The sequence below is a fragment of the Triticum urartu genome, chromosome 4A (assembly GCF_056163025.1).
Source record: "Triticum urartu cultivar PI428250 chromosome 4A, HENAU_Tu73, whole genome shotgun sequence".
Lineage (NCBI taxonomy): Eukaryota > Viridiplantae > Streptophyta > Magnoliopsida > Poales > Poaceae > Triticum > Triticum urartu.
Genome location: NC_141876.1, coordinates 451824866 through 451845831, shown reverse-complemented (window position 1 = coordinate 451845831; position 20966 = coordinate 451824866).

Below are 20966 nucleotides of genomic sequence, written 5' to 3'. Positions count from 1 at the left end.
CTTCTTGGATTTACCCTTAAGTTTGCCCATAAAGGCCTCAAACTCATTTGCCTCCACATTAGCTCCCTCATGTTCATCAATGCTATCCGTCGAAGAAGGATGATTAATGATGGTAGTTTTGATGTTGGGGTTACCTTGTTGGTGGCTTTAGCCATGAGGCACTTGGCGGTGATGCTCTCATTGGGTGAGTCGAAGAGAGACACTCGTGGAGTCGTCGCAATGGCAACTGAGGCCATGGCAGCCAACTCACCATCTTCATCATCGTCATCATCCTCATTGTACTCTTCTTGTACCACCAATGCCTTGGGAGGAGTCTTCTTGGTGAAGTTGCTCTTGTTGGGGAACGACTTGGCCTTGTCCTTTCGAATGAGCTTGCCACCATTGTCTTCCCTCTTCTCATACGGGCACTCCGCAACAAAATGACTCACATTGCCACAATTGTAGCAAGTCCTTACACGTTGCTTGCTCTTTGTGCCACTTGAGTTGTTTTTGTTAAAGTTTGGCCTCGAGTTTTTCTTGCTCCAAAATTGCCTTGAAGCGAGTGCCATGTGTTCATGATATGCATACTTTGTATCTTCAGGGTTGCTCTCCTCTTCTTCCTCTTCTTCTTCTTCAACGGAGAGCTTGGCCTTCAATGCAAGGTTGGGCTTCTTTGCCCTTTGAGAACGAAGCACCGCATTGTCGGCGGTTTTGTCAAAAATGTTCATGGCCACAAACTCATCCAACACTTCGCTTGATGTCAAAGTGTGGAAGTCCGGTCTTTGACGAATGACGGGGGACATGGCCTTGTGGTAGGGCATCATTGCCTTGAGGAAGTTGCGCTTGATCCAATTGTCATCCATGTCCTTGCTCCCGTGATCTCGGAGTGAGACCGCGAGTTTGGTTACTCTCCGATAAAGCTCACGAGGTTCTTCATCTTCTTTCATTGCAAACTCATCGGCCTCATCTTGCACCACTTCATAGTTGGAGCGTTGAATGCTTGCGCTTCCCCGGTAGAGAGAGACAACACAAAGCCATGCGTCTTTGGCCAAGGCGAAGGGCCGAAGATGAGGTAGGTCTTCGGGTGGGATTGCATCTTGAATGATGAAGAGAGCATTATCACTGAATTGATTATCCGCGGCTTCTCGAGGAGTGAAGTTGCTTGTATCATGCGGATAGAAACTTTCTTCAATGATTCTCCAAAGATTAGTGTTGACATGATTTAAATGACGTTTAAAGCGGTAAACCCAAGAATCAAAGTCCTCATTTTTCACAATCTTAGGGGGAGGACCGGCATGATTCAAATGAGTGGAAGGAACCGGTCCACCATAAGCAAGTGGTGGTTCCACGTGAGCAAAGATACCGGTGCCATTCTTACCACTAGAAGAAGGAGCCTTTTCACTACTAACTTCCCCCTTATCGGAGGTAGCATCCGTCACCTTGTCGGTGGGATTACCCACTTTCAACGGTGCGGTGGATAGTTTAAGCCCTTCAAGGAATTTAGTAAACATGCTTTCAACCTCGGTTGTCATGGAGGTTTTCAATGTCTCTAAGACCACATTGAACTCCTCATGAGAGAGCGAGGTTTCCCCACCGCCCGTAGACGAGATCGGATTCACACCGGAGTGTTCCTCCACACCGTCTACAGTATCAACCATACTCTTCAGACGGTAAAGTCCTTAATAAAGAGACGAGGCTCTGATACCAATTGAAAGGATCGATATGGTTGACTAGAGGGGGGTGAATAGGCAACTAACAATTTTTAGCTTTTCTTTAACAATTTAAACTTTGCATCAAAGTAGGTTGTCTAGATATGCAACTAGGTGAGCAACCTATATGATGCAACAAGGATAGGAACACAAGAAAGCAAGAGATATGATACAAATAAGCTTGCACAAGTAAAGGCACGAGATAACCAAGAGTGGAGACGGTGGAGACGAGGATGTGTTACCGAAGTTCATTCCCTTTGAGGGGAAGTACGTCTCCGTTGGAGCGGTGTGGAGGCACAATGCACCCCAAGATGCCACTAGGGCCACCGTATTCTCCTCACGCCCTCACACAATGCGAGATGCCATGATTCTACTATTGGTGCCCTTGGAGGCGGCGACCGAACCTTTACAAACAAGGTTGGGGCAATCTCCACAACTCAATTGGAGGCTCCCAACGACACCACGAAGCTTCACCACAATGGACTATGGCTCCGCGGTGACCTCAACCGTCTAGGATGCTCAAACACCCAAGAGTAACAAGATCCGCAAGGGATTAGTGGGGGGAATCAAATTTCTCTTGGTGGAAGTGTGGATCGAGGCCTTCTCAACCACTCCCGAGCAAATCAACAAGTTTGATTGGCTAGGGAGTGAGATCGGGCGAAAATGGAGCTTAGAGCAACAATGGAGCTTAGGGTTAGAAGAGATAAGTCAACGGGGAAGAAGGGGACCCCTTATATAGTGAGAGACAAAGATCCAACCGTTATCCACCTACCAGCCCGCGGCCAGCGGTACTACCGCACCAGGCAAGCGGTACTACCGTGGGGCCACGTGGTACTTCCGCTTGCTGCCAAGTGGTACTACCGCAGAGTCACGCGGTACAACCGTGCAGGCCTGCGGTACTACCGTTGCACCAGCAACGGCTAGGTCAGACCTGTGGCACAAGTGCTGAGGGTGGTACTTCCGCTGGCGTGGTACTACCGCTCCCCCTTGCGGTACTACCGCAAGGCAGGAATCCCCTAGCCTGGGAAGAGAGAGGATAAGGAAACAACCGTGCCTACTTCCGCTGAAAAACGGAAGAAGCAAAAACCCGACAAAGTACTACCGCAGAGGGGCGGTACTACCGCCTGGCAGCTGAGCACGGTACTACCGCGGAATGAAAACGGTACTACCGTGGTAGGCGCGGATGTAAAAAATTACATCCGCCCCTACTACCGTGGGGGAGCGGTACTAGCCCGGTGGCCCACGGTAGTGCAGTTCCAGGGGAGCGGTACTACTGTGGGCACCTGCGGTACTACCGCGCTGCAGCATGGTACTACCGCTGGTGCCTACGGTACTACCGCTCACCTGGGAGCAGTACTACCGCAGGCCAACACAGCAGCCAGAAACAAGGTGACGAGATAAACAACGAAGGAAGCTCCAAGGTGCAAGGGAAAGGAGGGGACAAGGAAGAAACGTGTACGTGATGATTCCACCCAAACCTTTCCGACGCGGACCCCCTCTTAATAGTACGGCTTTCCTACGACTCAAATCCACCAAAAAGAAACGTAGAAAAGACGCCATCTTCAACAGTCTTCGAGGGGGACCCAACCGTCTTGTGCCTAGCGATGAAATGTCTGGGATACTCAAGGCACACGATTAGTCCACAAACGCGTTGTCATCAATCACCAAAACACCTTAGGGATAAATATGCCCTTACACACAAGTTCAAGGGAAAGAACTCTGTCCAGCAGAATACTACCTTTAAGAAGAAGGGTAAGAAGAAAGACAAAAAGAGAGATGGCTGCTTTACTTGTGGTTCAGATGAACATTGGGCAAACAAGTGTCCAAACAAGTACAAGAAGCCAGCACAGGACTCAAAGTCTGTGAGTGTCACTCTGAGCAACAATGATGCGGCATCTGGGTATGGTAATTTGTTTACCATACTTTCAGTTTGTCAGTCCACCGATTGGTGGATTGACACTGGGGCCAATATTCATGTGTGTGTTGATGTGTCTTTGTTTTCTTCCTACCAGGTCGCACGAGATTGTTCCGTCCTGATGGGGAATGGCTCACATACTTCTGTTCATGGTGTTGGCACGGTAGATCTGAAGTTTACTTCAGGAAAGATCGTGCAACTGAAGAACGTGCAACATGTCCCCGCGATAAAGAAGAATCTCGTTAGTGGCTCCCGAGGGAGTCCTGGATTAGGGGGTCTCCGGACAGCCGGACTATCTCCATTGGCCGGACTGTTAGACTATGAAGATACAAGATTGAAGACTTCGTCTCGTGTCCGGATGGGACTCTACTTGGCATGGAAGGCAAGCTAGGAAATACGGATATGGATATCTCCTCCTTTGTAATCGACCTTGTGTAACCCTAACCCTCTCCGGTGTCTATGTAAACCGAAGGGTTTTAGTCTGTAGGACAACAACCATAACATACAATCATACCATAGGCTAGCTTCTAGGGTTTAGCCTCTCTGATCTCGTGGTAGATCTACTCTTGTACTACCCATATCATCAATATCAATCAAGCAGGACGTAGGGTTTTACCTCCATCAAGAGGGCCTGAACCTGGGTAAAACATCGTGTCCCCTGCTTCCTGTTACCATCTGGCCTAGACGCACAGTTCGGGACCCCCTACCCGAGATCCGCCGGTTTTGACACCGACATTGGTGTTTTCATTGAGAGTTCCTCTGTGTCATCGCTGTTAGGCTTGATGGCTCCTACTATCATCGATAGCGATGCGGTCCAGGGTGAGACTTTTCTCCCCGGACAGATCTTCGTATTCGGCGGCTTTGCACTGCGGGCTAATTCGCTTGGCCATCTGGAGCAGATTGAAAGCTACGCCCCTAGCCATCAGGTCAGATTTGGAAGTTTGAACTACACGGCCGACATCCGCGGAGACTTGATCTTCGACGGATTCGAGCCACAGCCGGGTGCGCCACACTGTTGCGATGGGTATGACCTAGCTCTGCCGCCGAACAGTACCCCAGAGGCTGCGCCCGCATCAGCTCCGACCCTTAGCTCGGAGCCAACTGCGCCAGTCGAGGACGGGTGGTTAGACACCGCCTCGGGGGCTACAGTCTCAACGGCGATCGAGCCGAACACCAGCCTAACCCTCTGCGCAGCCCGTGACTCCAAGGTGCCGGACTCTTTTCCGGACTCCGAACCATCCGCGCCCCTGCCAATCGAATCCGATTGGGCGCCGATCATGGAATTCACCGCCGCGGATATCTTTCAGCACTCGCCCTTCGGCGACATTCTGAATTCACTAAGGTCTCTCTCTTTGTCAGGAGAGCCCTGGCCGGATTATGGCCAACAGGATTGGGATGCGGACGGCGAAGAAATTTGACGCCCACCCACCACCCACTTCGTAGCCACTGTCGATGATTTAACCGACAAGCTCGACTTCGACTCCAAAGACATCGACGGTATGGACGACGATGTAGGAGACGAACATGAACCAGCACCTATAGGGCACTGGAAAGCCACCTCATCATATGACATATACATGGTGGATACACCCAATGAAGGCAATGGCGATGGGATAGCGGAGGATGACCCCTCCAAGAAGCAACCCAAGCGCCGACGTCAGCGGCGCCGCTCTAAGTCCCGCCAAAGCAAAAGTGGTGATACCGGCACAGGAGATAATAACACTCTGGATAGTGCGGAAGACAACAACAATCCCCTCCAGCAAGATTTAGAGCAGGAGGATGAAGGAGCCAGCTCTCCTGAGAGAGCGGCAGACGGAGAGGAGGAGGATGACAATCACATGCCCCCCTCCGAAGACGAGGCAAGCCTCGGCAACGATGAATTCACCATACCAGAGGATCCCGTCGAACAAGAGCGCTTCAAGCGCCGGCTTATGGCCACGGCAAATAGCCTGAAGAAAAAGCAGCAGCAGCTTCAAACTGATCAAGATCTGCTAGCTAACAGATGGACTGAAGTCCTCGCGGCCGAGGAATATAAACTCGAGCGCCCCTCCAAGAATTACCCAAAGTGCAGGTTACTACCCCGACTGGAGGAAGAAGCGTATGATACGGCTAAGCGGCCACCTCGTGGCCGCGATAGAGAGGCATTCCAGCCAAAAGCTCAGCCTCCACCCCGACGCCATTCAAATAAAAAGGCATGAGGAGATACGCTAGACCTGCGAGACACATTGGAGGACAAAGCAAAGCATGCAAGATCGATCTACGGATCACGACGGCACACCACTCTGCGAGACGATAAACGTCACGCCAGATACAGTAAAAGCAAATCCGGCCGGGCCGAACATAGCGGGCAAGACCCATTCGAGCTGCGTCGCGATATAGCCCAATACAGAGGCGCCGCACACCCCTTATGCTTCACAGACGAAGTAATGGAACATTAATTCCCAGAAGGTTTCAAACCTGTAAATATTGAATCATACGACGGCACAACAGATCCCGCAGTATGGATTGAGGACTTCCTCCTCCACATCCACATGACCCTCGGTGATGACTTACACGCCATCAAATACCTCCCACTAAAGCTCAAAGGACCAGCGCGTCATTGGCTTAACAGCTTGCCAGCGGACTCCATTAGCTGTTGGGAAGATCTGGAAGCCGCATTCCTCGACAACTTTCAGGGCACCTATGTGCGACCACCAGACGCCGATGACTTGAGCCACATAATTCAGCAGCCAGAAGAGTCGGCCAGGCAATTCTGGACTCGGTTCTTACAAAGAAAAATCAAATCGTTGACTGTCCGGATGCGGAGGCCTTAGCGGCTTCCAAGCACAACATCTGAGACGAGTGGCTAGCCCGGCACCTTGGTCAGGAAAAGCCGAAATCTATGGCAGCTCTCACGACGCTCATGACCCGCTTTTGTGCGGGAGAAGACAGCTGGCTGGCTCGCAGTAATAACATATCAAAGAACCATGGTACCTCAGATACCAAGGATGGCAATAGCAGGTCACGTCGCAACAAACATAAGTGCCGCATTAACAGCGAAAATACTGAGGATACGGCAGTCAATGCCGGATTCAAAGGCTCTAAACCCGGCTAGCGGAAAAAGCCATTCAAACAAAGTACGCCGGGTCCGTCCAGCTTGGACCGTATACTTGATCGCTCGTGTCAAATACACGGCACCCCAGACAAGCCAGCCAATCACACCAACAGGGTTTGTTGGGTGTTCAAGCAGGCCGGCAAGTTAATTACCGAAAACAAGGACAAGGGGCTGCATAGCGATGACGAGGAGGAGCCCCGGCAGCCGCACACTAGAGGACAGAAGAGGTTTCCCCCGCAAGTGCGGACGGTGAATATGATATACGCAACCCACATCCCCAAGAGGGAGCGGAAGCGTGCGCTCAGGGACGTATATGCGCTGGAGCCAGTCGCCCCAAAATTCAACCCTTGGTCCTCCTGTCCGATCACCTTCGATCACAGGGACCATCCCACTAGTATCCGTCATGGCGGATTCGCCGCACTGGTCCTAGACCCAATCATTGACGGATTCCACCTCACTCGAGTCCTTATGGATGGCGGCAGCAGCCTGAACCTGCTTTATCAGGACATAGTGCGCAAAATGGGTATAGACCCCTCAAGGATCAAACCCACAAAAACGACCTTTAAGGGCGTCATTCCAGGTGTAGAGGCCCATTGCACAGGCTCAATTACACTGGAAGTGGTCTTCGGATCCCCGGATAACTTCCGAAGCGGAGAGTTAATCTTCGATATAGTCCCGTTCCGCAGTGGTTATCACGCACTGCTCGGGCGAACCGCATTTGCTAGATTCAATGTGGTAGCGCATTATGCATACCTCAAGCTCAAGATGCCAGGACCTCGCGGAGTTATTACAGTCAATGGAAACACAGAGCGCTCTCTCCGAACAGAGGAGCACACCGCGGCCCTTGCAGCAGAAGCGCAAAATAGCCTTTCAAGGCAATCCACCAGTTCGGCGTTTCAAAACCCGGACACCTTCAAGCACGCTCGGAGCAACCGGAAAATAGATCTCCTGGCGCAATCTGAGCTCGCGTAGCAATGCGGCCCCCACCCCAGTCCTAGCCAAACGGCAAAACTCGTGCCGTGCGTACATAATTATGCATTAAAAATACCATGGGCACAGGTGGGGAGGGGGCACAACTGTGGCACGCCCCAAGACGCGGCTTAAACCGCACTAAGGGCTTCCCGTTAGGTTATTTTTCTTTTTTTCAGGACCTTAATCTCTGGAAACACTGTCCGGCAACACTATTGCCGAACACATGATGCAGCAACCAAGGAGGCAGACAGCTACGTCATACCACGGAACTCCCAGGTTGATTACAGTAACGAGCGAAATATTCGATTTAATATCATTCCTCAGCTCGCCCTTGGAAGGGACATAGTCCTACTCTTTGTTTATCGCACTATCTATATCACTCTGCTTCAACGCATTTTTTTAATAAACAATGCATGACATTACGACTATTATTGCATTCTTGTTATATACATATGTGTGTTCATTAACGACGCCTTGCAACCGTACACTTTGGTACGGCCAATACACCAGGAGCTTACGTACCCCACAATATGGTGTGAAAAGTCCAAACACTTTCACAAGTGCGGCACCCCGAACTTATAGCATTATATGCATCAGCTCCGAATCATGTCTTTGGACAAATGTTGGGTTTGCCCGGCTCCTATGTTTTGGTACCATACGTTCCGCTCTATCGGCTAAGGTAGCGCTAGGAGAACTACTATGATTGTGCCCCGGTTCTGCCGGGCTTAGCACCTCAGTAGAGAAAGCTAAAACTGACTGTCATGATAAGGCGAGAGACTGGTCGCTATTCGGCGAGGTTTTTCGAGTCCCTAAAGACTTATGCCGCTTAGGGCGAGGGGCCGGCCCTGTCCGGATTACAGGCGTGTATCGCGCCCCGAATTCGGCCTTCCGAATACCAGGGGCTTCGCCGAAATTTAAAATTATAGAATCATATGGATAAGTTAGAGTGATAAAGCATTATTAGTCCGGTTGCCTTGTTCGTTGTGCTGAGCACCTCCCTCGAAGGACCTATGGGAACAAGAGTGCTCAGGTTTATCCCAAACACCCCAGCACTCGTGGCATGGGGGTAGAAGCCGAGGACTAGCCATCTCTCAGATTGGATAAACAGCCAAACAGAAGGTAATATTTTAAATTCACACAAGCGTTGCATAGCGCATATGAAACAAGTTTTCATCATACAGGATCACACGAGCAAGTTTACTCAAATATTACATCCTTTGAACATTCGTCCGCTACAAGACGGGCACCCTTCAGGACACCCTCATAATAAATTTTGGGGGTGCGATGCTCCTTGCCCTGCGGCGGCCCTTCCTTGATCAGCTTCACAACGTCTAGCTTGGCCCACTGCACCTTCACACGGGCGAAAGCCCGGCGTGCACCTTCGATGCAGACGGACCGCTTGATGACCTCTAGCCGTGGGCAGGCATCCACAAGCCGCCTCACTAGGCCGAAGTAGCTGTTCGGAAGGACACCGCCAGGCCACAGCCGGACAATAAGGCCCTTCATGGCCTGTTCGGCCACCTTGTGCAGCTCGACCAACTGCTTTAGCTGGTTGCTCAGAGGCATCGGGTGTTCAGTCCCAGTATACTGAGACCAGAATAGCTTCTCCGTTGAGCTTCCCTCCTCGGCCTGGTAAAACTGCGCGGCATCCGACATGCTACGGGGCAAATCTGCGAATGCTCCTGGAGAGCTCCAAATTCGGGTAAGTAATCGGTAATTTACTTTTACATGCTTGCTTTGCACATAGAAAGCCTTACCCGCCGCTATCTTCTTCATCGTGTTGATCTCTTGGAGGGCCTTTTGGGCTTCGGCCTTGGCACTTTTTACACTCTCAAGGGCCGCGGCAAGCTCAGACTCCCGCGTCTTTGAGTCAAGCTCCAACGCCTCGTGCTTCGCCATGAGAGCCTGGAGCTCTTGCTGCACCTCGCCCACCCGAGCCTCGTGCTTCTCTCGCTCAGTGCGCTCCTTGGCCGCTTTATCTTCGGCCTTGGTTAGCGCTTGCTTCAGGGTCGCCACCTCGGTCGTGGCCCCTGGCAAACATACGACGATCCTGTCATTTTGCAATCACGTCCTCTTTTATATTTACATATCTATAGACAGGGTATTACTTACCCTTGTTCTCCTCGAGCTGCCTCTTGGCAAGGCCGAGCTCTTTCCTGGACCCCTCGAGGTCCTGCTTCAGTATGGCGACCTCCGCAGTCAGTGCGGCGGACGCCAACAGCGAAGCCTGCATATGCATATTGACACACTTATATTAGAATCCTGCGATATTATTTGATCCTCTGTTCGGCTTTTCTTTGCGAACACCGAACAAAGCATCAGGGGCTACTGTCTATGCGGTAATATTTCTACTACATTTTAAAACACTTACCTCAAAGCCTGTTAGAAGGCTAGCACAGGCTTCAGTCAATCCGCTCTTGGCGGACTGAACCTTCTGGATCACCGCACTCATGATAGTGCGGTGCTCCTCGTCGATGGAAGCGCTGCGAAGCGCTTCCAGCAGATTGTCCGGTTCCTTTGGATGGACAGAGCTCACCGGCACAGGCGTCTTGCCCCTCTTAGAAGGAGGCCGCCTGCCCGAGCCCGGAACCGCTGGAGGGTCCGGCGCGGTGTTCGGCTGAGGGCCGAACTCGGAGCTCTCGGGGGCCCCGTCCCCGCGGCTCTCGGAGTCCGGAAGGTCGCCTTGAGGCGCCTCCAGGACTGTCTCCCCTCGATCCAGTGCCTCTTGAGACAGCACCTCGGCGTCGTCAGCAGGATGAGGGGAGGTGGCGGTCGGGACTGGATCGCTATCCATGTCCGACGAGCCCGGGGAGCCGTCCGATGATACATCGATGCTGGTTCGCGGCGGCTTGCATAATCATGTTCGGCGTTAGGGAAAGCAGTGCGACAAAGGAATGCTATGAGTTACTCTGGTATCCGAATACTTACGATCTCCCCGGGGGCTTGGCCCGGGGCTACCACTTGTCTTCGCCCTCATCGGCGGCGGTGTCCGGAAGGAGAGTCCTCCCCTTCTTGGACCCTTCGGCCTCCCCAGTTGGGGGGGGGGGGCTGGCGGTGTCCTGGACTAGGGGGTACTCACCACGTCGTCTCCCGATCTATTAGATTGGGCCGAGGACCCCGTGGCCGTATACTCATGGGCCAGTTCGGACAGCTGCTGCATACAAGGAAGATTCCACAAGACTTGGCGATCAAGACAAGGACTTCTCCCCACCGGCGTATTCGGCTAGGACTCTTGTTATCCTAGGCCTCTGGTGCATTATATAAACCGAGGTCAGGCTAGTCGATAGATATACAATACACATCAACAATCATACCATAGGCTAGCTTCTAGGGTTTAGCCTCCTTGATCTCGTGGTAGATCTACTCTTGTACTACTCCTATCATCAATATTAATCAAGCAGGACGTAGGGTTTTACCTCCATCAAGAGGACCCGAACCTGGGTAAAACATTGTGTTCCCTGCCTCCTGTTACCATCCGGCCTAGACGCACAGTTCAGGACCCCCTACCCGAGATCCGCCGGTTTTGACACCGACATTGCTGCTTTCATTAAGGGTTCCACTGTGTGATCGACAAAAGGATTGATGGCTCGACTGCAGATCAACTGCGACTTCGGCGTCTTCGTCACCAGTTTGACTGGTCACCTTGGTTCGACCAAGAATTGCGCCCCGTGTCCGGATCACCATGTTTGGACGAGGGCCTTCATCAACACCAACTCCGATCTCTATCAAGATCATGGAGGAATCGTCCATGGAGCTCGGGGGCTCAACGTCAACATTGCCCTCGGGCGACCGTGATGTTTTTTCGGACAGCGAACGCGTATCCGCCGCCACCGCCTCCTCGAGCGTCGCTTTAACGATCGCTTCAGTGGAATTGTGCGGAATCGAGTCTACAACAACCCTGGAAAATTTCGTCGAGTTCCGATGGAGGAATCTCCGGCAATCTATGATATACCGGAGCCCTGTCAAATCTGGACGGGAATCTGGACGAGTTTAGGGCGTGGTGTCCAGCTTCTAGCTCGGACATCCTTTGAAAGATCCAACCATTGATCGGCTGCGGAATTCCTATATCTACTACCTTTCAAAATTTCAGCTCGATCCGACCGTCCAAACTCCGGGAACCTTCCGATTAGTGCATCACTTTTTGGATCTATTTTTTGCGCGAAAACGAATCCGACCCGAGTTCATCTTTTTTATGAACGGGATTTCGGACATCCCTTTTGAAGGAAGTTTTGTATGGGGTATTGTGTTTTGTTTCCGAACACATCCCACTAACTTTAAGATCTTTTGAACATGATCTTCAACATCATGCTGGTGTCAAACCAGTCCGGCAATATCACTCCACGGCTGCCGACCTGCGCTAGACACGTCGTCACTTTAGCCGAGCTCAACTTCTTCGGATCATCATCATCTCGGCAAGCCGAACAAGAGTCCAGCATCGCGAAGGATAAATCATCATCGACATCGCCGCCCCACGGATTACACGGAGCGGGCATACCAGCATCGCCGCACGGTCGCTTCATCAAGCCGGCATCGACCACGTCACGACCTGCATCGACAGGGCCGCACTATTGCTTCTTGAAGCTGGTGTCCATCACGCCGACCTACTTCGACTCATCGGCTGACGTCAAGGCTTCGACATCTCGGCTGGACCGGGGGCTTCACCATCTCTTCATCAACCTACTCCGGACACTTCGGCGTCACTAGCCGACCAGCTCCGTCACGTTAGTTGGGCCGAGGGCTTTGCCTCGGCGAGCCAACCTTTGCCAGCATTGCCATGCCGTTGTTTTATCGCCCATCAGGCAATGGGTGTGCGGATCGAGTCCCAATTTTGGGAATCACCTTCCTTCAGATTGCTACAGCGAATAAACCAGGTGCTATTAATCCCAGTATTTTTTGCTTGTTTGGGTTCATTTTTCCCAAAGAATTATTACTCTGGTTTGTCCATCATATGTACACAGGTCTATCAAATGGTGGCCGCATTGACGACAGTCGCATGGTGGTTCGGCCAGTTTCCGTACATAGTCCGGCGAACGCCGCATCCGGAGCTCGGACCGACCTGCGAATTCAGGCTTTGCCACGCCTTTACCGCATCACGCCGACGTCCTGCATCGACATTGACTTCGGCGCCAGGCCATATTTCTTTTATTACTCACTTTGCATAAATTATTTATTATGAAACGATTTTTTAATTATCATTATTACTATTATCTCCGGTTTGCACTATTTTTTGTGCACAGGAAAATGATCCGGGGACTTCGGCGTCACTCTGCCGGTCTGCATTGACCGTGCTATGTCACCACTTCGTCGTGTCGAGCTCTCCGCTCCGCCACCTCGGGACCGGCTTGGGGGATGGAACCTTGCCCCACATCAAGCTCGGACCGCGTCATCAATACCGAACACATTAGCCAGCTAAGTCGCTTTCATGCTCAAAGCTTTAATTTCTAACTTGTGTTCGGTTCGACCAAGCATTATACTTTTTTGGAAAAAAGTTGCTTGTAAAAAAATTTCCTTGTCCAAACTTTGTTTGTGACACACAAATTCAAGGACCCAATTCACTTGGGGGCTTCCTTTATGAAGCTTTTTCCTCTTGCATATGATTATACTTGTACGGCTTCGTTCCTTGTTCGTGTATTATGCCACAATATGCACCATATTGACTTAAGCGATTTGCAAGCTGGGTTGCCTCGCTCCTGTGTTTACCCCTACGTTCCCGATTGTTCGGCTAGGGAGTAAAGGGAGCACCTCTGCGATTGTCACGATCGGGTCACCCGAGCCGGACCTCAGACTGGGTGAAGCCGAAAGCTAGCGCTCTTATAGTTTTCAATGATGGTCGGCACACAATGGAACTCATGAGTACAAAAAATCTATTGCACAAGTCTCATAATAACAATGAGCACCGAAGAAAGGTATCGGTGGGGGTACTATTTTCTTCGAAGATGCTTCTTACACTTCACGGTAATATAGCATAAGTTCCCTGAGCGCGCTTTGTCTGTTACAGCCTTATGGCCTGATTGCCTGGTTATTGGAAACACCGTCGATATTCTCGACCGATGGAGTACATAACACTTTTTAGTCCTTGACCGAAGAGGGAGAAGCTGACGGTCGGTTAAGACGCGTTCAAAGTTTGGTTGAACATAGATATGATATAAGTACTTCGGTACATGCAATCATTCTTCTACCCAAGTCACTTGGGGGCTCTTAAGTTTATTTGAGCCGTTTTATAATAAGTGTTCTTCTTCTTAGTTGTTGCAAAGTTTTATTATTATTTATCACTCCTTTTTTCGACACGAGTGTGCGGTCACTAGCCGGGGAGCCTAATTTCCCTCTCAAAGCCGCTAGAGTTTAGTTTGCTAAACTGGCCTGATGAGAAGTACTCCACCCTCGGGATAGGAGGTTGAAGCCGTAGGCTGACCCGCTCGAAGTCTTGAGATAGGATGTATCATGTTAAAGCACGACAGAAGCACTTTTTTTCTTCTAAAACCAATTTTTGGATTGGCACCAAACACTTGATCTTGTTCGGACGTCAAGGTTTTACTGACGTTTTTTGGCTTTTCGAGCCTATGGCACTTTTAAACTATTTGTGCTTTTCCAGCATTAGTCTCGCAGTGCAATGCCGGACACCTTTAGGGATTCGGCAAAAACATTCTCAGATATTGCTATATATGCATCGGTTTCGAATTGTGTCTTCGGTCAATAGTTGGGTTGCCCGGCTCCTGCACTTACTTCCTACGTCCCGTTTTGTTCGGCTAGGCGTGCAAAGGGAGAACCACTGCGATTGTGCTTCCAGCTCACATGGTTAAGCACCTCAGTGGAGAAAGCCGAAAACTGACTATCACAATAAGCGTAAACTGGTCAGCGATCCGATGACTATGTTAAAAGACGGGCCGTTCATAACATTGGCCGAAGTGTTTACGGCTTGACCCCGACTGTCGCCGAACACTACCGGGGGCTATTAACTGGCCTCCCAAACTAAATCCTCGATATTTTGCTCTTACATTAGAGCTGAGGTTTAATGATCATGCTTAGCATGACAACCCAAAGAAAGGAACCGATAGCGGGACTATTTTCTTTGGAAGACATTTCTTCTGTTAAACAGTAATATAACTCTCTGCGTACCTTTGTTTATAAAACCGTATGGCCAGATTGCCTTGTTTGTTGTAAATCTTTGCCCTCATAAAGGTTTTATAAAGTAGGACAAACACTCCTCGGCTACTGGCCGAGGAGGTGGAAGCCGATGGTCGGTCAACAAAGTTTTGTACAATGCGGATCCGAGCATTAATGACGTAAAGTACTTGGATACATATAGTCATTACACATAATTTGTGATTTTACTATGGATATTGATCCTTAATTCGGCCACCCGTGCCCGCATTAAGGCTCGGGGACTACTGGGCTTCGGGCTTATTATTTACAAATATTAAAGGGGCACATTGATCCCCTGATCTGGTGTTGCCACCCGACCAGTGTCTCGGGGGCTACTGCATTGCTTGTCCAATGCAGAAAATTTTATGCGCAATATAGTTTCCGAGGAGATTTTGATCCTCAGGTTGGTCGGCCGCACCCAACCTGAGTCTTGAGGACTGAGCACGCCGCTTTTGTGTCCCGAAGTATTCTGCCGAGCTAGGACTTGATCCTCAGGCCGATTTTGCAAATCAACCTGAGTCTCAACGGCTACTGGGATCAGCGGTCTTATGTCATCCTTCATGTGCATCTCGGGTTTTAGACCGATAAACACCTTGAGGGCTACTGGCTATATATCTTGGCAGAGAATAAATTGCACCAATAAAAAATATTCACAAAAATCGGCCCACATTCGGGGTGGTGCACCACCTCGGAAGCGGTCCGGCATAAAGCTCGGGCGCTAGTGGCTGGCTCCATAGAGGGCATTTCCGGCATTAAGCTCGGCTAAACTCCTTCAACTTTTTTGAACCAAGGTGATATGACACCTCGGATATAGTCCGGCATTGGAGCCTGGACACAGTCCGGCGTTGGAGCTCGGATATATTTCGGCGTTGGAGCTCGGATATACAGTCCGGCGTTGGAGCTCGGGTACATAGTCCGGCGTTGGAGCTCGGATACATTCCGGCGCTAGAGCTGGGAAGCGGTCCGGCGTTGACGCCCGGCTGCAAAAGATACCTCGAATGCAGTCCGGCTTTGGAGCTCGGACGCAAGAGGACCCTGCCTCCCGGGAACAACTTCAAACCCGAGGTGTGGCATAAAAATAAACAAGGCATTGATAAAGGCCGGAAACTTAAAGGGGCTCCTTGGATACCCGACGTGTAAACTCGTCGAATGCATTTCGGCGATCCTCAAGATCGAAGATAAAGAAGATTTGTTGAACCAGTTTTCAAGACCGGCAACCGAAGATGAAGAACAGTTCGGAAGAATCGAGGAGTGCCCCTAACTTCAAGACCGGTTCAGGGGGCTACTGACGGTGTCCTGGAATAGGGGGTACTCACCACGTCGTCTCCCGATCTATTAGATTGGGCCGAGGACCCCCGTGGCCGTATACTCATGGGCCAGTTCGGACAGCTGCTGCATACAAGGAAGATTCCACAAGACTTGGCGATCAAGACAAGGACTTCTCCCCACCGGCGTATTCGACTAGGACTCTTGTTATCCTAGGCCTCCGGTGCATTATATAAACCGAGGCCAGGCTAGTCGATATACAATACACATCAACAATCATACCATAGGCTAGCTTCTAGGGTTTAGCCTCCTTGATCTCGTGGTAGATCTACTCTTGTACTACCCCTATCATCAATATTAATCAAGCAGGACGTAGGGTTTTACCTCCATCAAGAGGGCCCGAACCTGGGTAAAACATCGTGTTCCCTACCTCCTGTTACCATCCGGCCTAGACGCACAGTTCGAGACCCCCTACCCGAGATCCGCCGGTTTTGACACCGACAGGGGCCTTCCTTTTCCTGTCTCCCCCAGTCGGTGGGGGAGCATCTTCTTCTTCTTCCTCGTCTTCGGGGGAAGAGTGCGCCGTAGAGTCATCGGACGGTGAGTCCGACGACGCCTGGCGTCGGGAACTCTTTCGGGTTCCCTTGGCCTTCTTGGTCTTCTCCGGCACCGTATAAGGGGCCGGAGTCAACATCTTCGCCAGAAGAGCGTCTGCAGGGCCTTCGGGCAAAGGAGCCGGACAATCGATCTGTCCGGCCATCTTCTGCCAGTCCTGTCAAAGGTACGGGAGTTTAGATCCCGCATAGAGTTAATCTATAAAAAAACAAGTATCCTGTGAAAGGTAAAGCAGCTTACCGCACTGGCTTGGCGCTTCGCGCTGAATCCGTGATCCTCAGTAATAGGAGGGGGGACCTCGGCACTTTTGAACAGCACCCTCCAGGCATCTTCATGAGTCGTGTCAAAGAGCCTGTTCAGAGTTCGATGCTGCGCCGGGTCGAACTCCCACAAGTTGAACTCCTGTTGTTGGCACGGGAGGATCCGGCGGATGAGCATAACTTGGACTATGTTGACAAGCTTGAGCTTCTTGTTCACCATGTTTTGAATACATGTTTGGAGTCCGGTCAGCTCTTCTGAACTACCCCAGGACAGGCCCTTCTCTTTCCAGGAGGTGAGCCGCGTGGGGATGCCAGATCGGAACTCGGGGGGCCGCTGCCCATACAGGATCGCGCGGCTCGGTGATGTAGAACCACCCCGATTGCCACCCCTTTATGGTTTCCACAAAGGAGCCCTCGAGCCATGTTACGTTGGGCATCTTGCCCACCATGGCGCCTCCGCACTCCGCCTGGCGGCCGCCCACCACCTTCGGCTTGACACTAAAGGTCTTCAGCCATAAGCCGAAGTGGGGCTTAATGCGGAGGAAGGCCTCGCACACGGCGATAAACGCCGAAATGTTGAGGATGAAGTTCAGGGCCAGATCGTGGAAATCCAGGCCGTAATAGAACATGAGCCCCCGGACGAATGGATGGAGAGGGAATCCCAGTCCGCGGAGGAAATGGGTGAGGAATACTACCCTCTCATGGGGCCTGGGGGTGGGGATGAGTTGCCCCTCATCTGGGAGCCGGTGCGCGATGTCGCCGGGCAGGTATCCGGCTCTCCTCAGTTTCTTGATGTCTCCCTCCGTGAAGGAGGAGACCTTCCACCTGCCTCCCGCTCCGGACATGGTTGGAGAAGGTTGAGGTGGGAACTGTGGACTTGGGCGCTAGAGTTCGAGTGTGCGAAAACGGATGAGCAAAGGAGGAAGAAGGCGTGGATAGAAAGGACAATCCTTATCCCTTTATATGGGCGGACGAAGCTAAGCATCCCCACTTGCCTGGTAAAACTCGCTTATCCCCCAAGCGCCGCAGTTGATGGCGCGGTTGGGTTACCCACGCTCGTATTGATGAGAATCCTGTAATAAGGGGACACGATCTCTGCTTTGACAAGACGTGTCAAAAAACTGCCTCGCGTTATGTGCGGGGCTGGTTAAAGGGAACGGTTCGAATAATCACCGGGCCATGACATAACGTCATGCTGCCAAAACAAGCCAGCAAATTAGATCTGCAAAAATATTATTCTCTCTACAGTGGTACGTGGAACTTATTTTGCAGGGTCGGACACTATCCTCGTTTTCAAGTTCTTCTGTGATGTATTCGGAGAAGGAACCCGCCTTGCAATGCCAAAGACAATACTGCGCGCCGGACTCATCGCCATTGAAGCCTGGTTCAGGGGCTACTGAGGGAGTCCTGGATTAGGGGGTCTCCGGACAGCCGGACTATCTCCATTGGCCGGACTGTTAGACTATGAAGATACAAGATTGAAGACTTCGTCTCGTGTCCGGATGGGACTCTACTTGGCGTGGAAGGCAAGCTAGGCAATACGGATATGGATATCTCCTCCTTTGTAACCGACCTTGTGTAACCCTAACCCTCTCCGGTGTCTATATAAACCGAAGGGTTTTAGTCCGTAGGACAACAACCATAACATACAATCATACCATAGGCTAGCTTCTAGGGTTTAGCCTCTCTGATCTCGTGGTAGATCTACTCTTGTACTACCCATATCATCAATATCAATCAAGCAGGACGTAGGGTTTTACCTCCATCAAGAGGGCCCGAACCTGGGTAAAACATCGTGTCCCCTGCCTCCTGTTACCATCCGGCCTAGACGCATAGTTCGGGACCCCCTACCCGAGATCCGCCGGTTTTGACACCGACAGCTCCCTTCTATGTAAAGAAGGGTTTAAGTTAGTATTTGAGTCTAACAAAGTAGTCGTATCTCGGTATGGACTATTTGTTGGAAAAGGATATGATTGTGGTGGTTTGTTCCACCTTTCCCTAGAGGATTTCTGTAATAAAGTCGTGAACCAAATTCATTCTAATGTGAACGAATCTGAGGTTTGACATCCACGTCTTTGTCACATAAATATCGGTTGTATGATGCGGCTAGCTAATATGGATTTAATCCCGAGTTTCACTTTAGCCAAAGGCTCTAAGTGCCATGCGTGTGTGCAAGCTAAGCAACCTCGTAAGCCTCACAAGCCTGTGAAGGAGAGACACCTGGCACCTCTAGAGCTCATACATTCAGATCTCTGTGAGATGAATGGTGTGTTGACTAAAGGTGGAAAGAAATACTTCATGACTCTGATTGATGATTCCACTAGGTTTTGCTATGTGTATTTGTTAAATACTAAGGATGAGGCTCTACACTACTTTAAAGTCTATAAGGCTGAAGTTGAGAACCAACTTGAGAAGAAAATAAAACGAGTCCGGTCTGATCGTGGTGGAGAGTACTTTTCTAATGAGTTTGATTTATGCTGTGCGGAACATGGTATTATTCATGAGAGGACACCTCCCTACTCACCCTAGTCAAACGGGGTTGCCGAACGGAAAAACCTACTCTAACTGATTTGGTTAACGCCATGTTAGATACATCGGGTTTATCCAAGGCATGGTGGGGGGAGGCTGTATTGACATCTTGTCATGTCCTGAATAAAGTTCCCACAAAGGATAATGAGACTACTCCCTATGAGCAATGGGAAAAGAAAAGAACTACACTCTCTTACTTGCGCACTTGGGGCTGTTTGGCGAAAGTCAATGTGCCGATAATCAAAAAGCGCAAGTTGGGACCAAAGACCGTGGACTGTGTTTTTCTTGGCTATGCCAAGCATAGCGTTGGCTATAGATTTCTAGTGGTGAAATCTGAGGTACCTGACCAGAAGGTTGGTACAATTATAGAGTCTAGGGATGCTACATTCTTTGAGGATATTTTCCCCATGAGAGATATGCAAAGCAATTCTAGACTGGAATCTGATGAGACTCCTGAACCTGCTATTTCGATGGAATATTATGAACATAAAAGTGATAAGAGTTCCACGGAGGATGACGAGGAAGCTCCTGTTAGGAGCAAGAGACAGAGGATTGCAAAGTACTTTGGTGATGATTTCCTCGTGTACCTCGTGGATGATGATACTCCCAGCTCCATTTCAGAAGCTTATGCATCTCCGGATGCTGACTACTGGAAGGATGCGGTCCGTAGTGAGATGGATTCCATCTTGGCTAACGGGACATGGGAGATCATTGATCGTCCTTATGGTTGTCGACCATTAGGATGTAAGTGGGTGTTCAAAAGGAAGCTTAGGCCCGATGGTACTGTCGAGAAGTACAAGGCTAGGCTTGTGGCCAAGGGTTATACCCAGAAAGAAGAAGAGGATTTCTTTGACATTTATTCACCTGTGGCTAGACTGACAACCATTCGAGTGTTACTCGCTTTGGCTGCCTCGCATGGTCTTCTCATTCATCAGATGGACGTTAAGACGGCTTTCCTTAACGGAGAGCTAGACGAGGAAATTTACATGCAACAGTCGGATGGCTTTGTAGTAAATGGCCAGGAAGGAAAGGTGTGTAAGCTAGTGAAATCTTCGTATGGCTTGAAACAAGCGCCTAAGCAATGGCATGAGAAGTTCAACACTACTATGACATCTGTTGGCTTTGTTATGAATGAAGCTGACAAATGTGTATACTATCGCTATGGTGGGGGCGAAGGAGTTATACTGTGTCTGTATGTCGATGACATACTGATATTTGGGACCCACCTCAAGGTCGTTGAGGAGGTCAAGTCTTTTCTATCTCACAACTTTGAGATGAAGGACCTGGGTGTGGCTGATGTTATCCTGAACATCAAGCTACTGAGAAATTCTGAGGGTGGAATTACACTTTTGTAATCCCACTATGTTGAGAAGATTTTGAGCCGTTTTGGATATTCGGACTGCAAACCTTCTGCAACACCATATGATCCTAGCGTGCGGATTCGAAAGTTCGAAGGCATGACTGTAGATCAATTGAGATATTCT